The following is a 2,751-nucleotide window of genomic DNA, read 5'->3' as shown; positions in this document are numbered from 1 at the left end:
TTTTTTTTTTTTTTTTGTCTAGCTCTGTCACCCAGACTGGCGTGCAGTGGCACGATCTCTGCTCACTGCAACCTCCGCCTCCTGGGTTCACGTGATTCTCCTGCCTCAGCTTCCTGAGTAGCTGGGGTTACAGGTGCCCGCCACTGTGCCCAGCTAGTTTTTGTATTTTTAGTAGAGACGGGGTTTCACCATTTTGGCCAGGATGGTCTCGATCTCTTGACCTTGTGATCCATCTTCCTTGGCCTCCCAAAGTACTGGGATTACAAGCGTGAGTCACGGTTCCTGGCCAACAGTTTTTTTTTCTTTTAGCATTTGAAAACTATTGTACTACCTCGTATTGGCTTCCATGGTTTATTGTGACAGACCTGTCATCAATTAAATTGTTTTCTTCTATTGGTAAGGTGTCATTTCTCTCTCACTGCTTTCATAATTTATTTTGTCCTTAGTATTCAAAAGTTTGAATATGATATTTCCTGGTGTAGATTTCTTTGGGTTTATCATTTTGGGGTTTGCTTGGTTTCTGGAATCTGTAAGTTTTGTCTTTTGCCATATTTGTAAAATTTTCAGTGTTCATTCCTTCAAATGTTTTGGCCTCACTTTTCTCCTCCTTTACAGAACTCCGCTGACATGAATGTTAGGTCGTTTGATATAGCCCTAAAGTTCCCTGAGACTCTATCTCTTTTTTTTTTTTGAGACAGAGTCTTGCTCTGTCGCCCAGACTGGAGTGCAGTGGCCAGATCTCAGCTCACTGCAAGCTCCGCCTCCCGGGTTTACGCCATTCTCCTGCCTCAGCCTCCCGAGTAGCTGGGACTACAGGCGCCCGCCACCTCGCCCGGCTAGTTTTTTTCTTTTGTATTTTTTAGTAGAGACGGAGTTTCACCGTGTTAGCCAGGATGGTCTCGATCTCCTGACCTCGTGATCCGCCCGTCTCGGCCTCCCAAAGTACTGGGATTACAGGCTTGAGCCACCGCGCCCAGCCGACTCTATCTTTTTAACACTAATTTTTTTCCTGTTTTTCAGGTCAGATGATGTCTATTATTGTATCATCAAACTCCCTGATGTTTTCCTGTCTGGCCTGTTCATTCTGCTGTTAAGCCCATCTGCACTACTTGCTACAATAAGCATTTCACTGCAGAGAGGAATGCTTCTCTCAGTCTTTAACTTAAAAGGTTAATGCTGGAATAGCTGTACAGTGGGTCTGTAAAATATTTTAAGTTTGGTTCTATGGTATGTTTCAGTTCTGAAATTTCCACTGGAATCTTTCCATCTCCTTCTTCACTGAGACTTTTCTATTTTTGCATTTGTTATAAGAGTTTATTGAAGCATTGCTTACTGAAGCATTTTGTGATGACTGTTTAAAACGCTTGTCAATAAGTAAAAGAGTACAACTGGATGTTTCTAACACCAAAGATGCATGCTTGAGGGGATGGACACCCCATTCTCCATGATGTGATTATTACACATTGCATGCCTGTATCAAATCATCTCATGTACCCCATAAATATATACATCTATGTACCCAGAAAATAAAAAATAAAAGTTAAAACCCTTGTCCATTAATTCTAACATCTTTTTCCTCTTGATGTTGGAATTTGTTGATCATCTTTTTTCATGTAAGTTGAGATTTTATGATCCTTGGTATGAAGAGTAATTGTTGATTGAAACCTGGACATTGGGGCATTATGTTATGAGATTCAGGATATTATTTAAACTTCTGTTCTGGCAGGTCTCCTCTGACACTGTTTTGGTAGGGGAAGGGGGACGCTGCTTCATTCCTACCAGGTGGGATTGGAAATAGAGGTTCTCTCCACTTTGCCCCTATTGACACCCAAGAGGAGAGCCCCCCTCATCACTGCTGGGAGGGAGGATTTTAGACTCCTTACCTGGCCTCTGCTGATACCACCCGGGCCAGGAGGGGCAAGAATATTTTGTTATTGCTCTCATGCAGCTGACACTGCATGGGGGGTGGCCTTGGTACTGCTGGAGGAGGGAGAGAGTCCTGACTGTCCAGTAGGCCTCCTGTGACATTAACCCCAGAGGAGAAAAGAAGAGCCTCACTGCAGCCTGTAGAGTTAAGTCCAGGCTTCCCGTGTGGGGTCCACTGACACCATGGTGGTGGGCCGGGGGGGCTTCCATGTCTCATAGCAGGAATGAAAGTCCTGGATCTCTCACTTACCCTTCCCTGACTCCACCCCAGTGGGGAAGTTTGAGTGCCTTGTTACAGCCTGTGAAGGATAGAAGACTGGACTCCCTCCCTGGCCTTTCCTGGTGTGGATATGGGTGGGCAAAATGATATTTTCGGTGGTGTTTGGCTGAGTTGAGTGGTTGCTGTCTAAAGGCTTTCTGCCTTTCTAGGCTGCCTCTTTTTTGGTTCTTTAAGCGGAGCAAGCTCTTCTGGTTTGTTTTGTCTGCACCTGTTGGTGTTTCTGGTTGTTGGTTTCTCCAGCTCCCACTCTGGGATTTATGAGATAAAAAGCTAATCCAGGGAGCCCACCACAGTGTCACTCCTGGGGTCTCAACATCTTTAGGTGGTTTGGCTTCTTCTTCTGTCTTTCAGAGTCCTCTTATGTTTATTCGATATGTAATTTCCAGGGTTTTTAGGAGGAGGAATATGGAAATATAATCATTCTGGAAGTTCTCTACCTTGTCTTTTAAATGTATGAGAATAATTATTCTTATAACCTAAATGTCCAATAATGGATCAATGCCCCTTTTTTTTTTTTTTTTTTTTTTTTGAGACGGAGTCTCGCT

Source organism: Rhinopithecus bieti, unplaced genomic scaffold (genome assembly GCF_001698545.2).
Source record: "Rhinopithecus bieti isolate Rb0 unplaced genomic scaffold, ASM169854v2 scaffold_11744, whole genome shotgun sequence".
Lineage (NCBI taxonomy): Eukaryota > Metazoa > Chordata > Mammalia > Primates > Cercopithecidae > Rhinopithecus > Rhinopithecus bieti.
Note: the sequence above shows the minus strand (reverse complement) of the source record.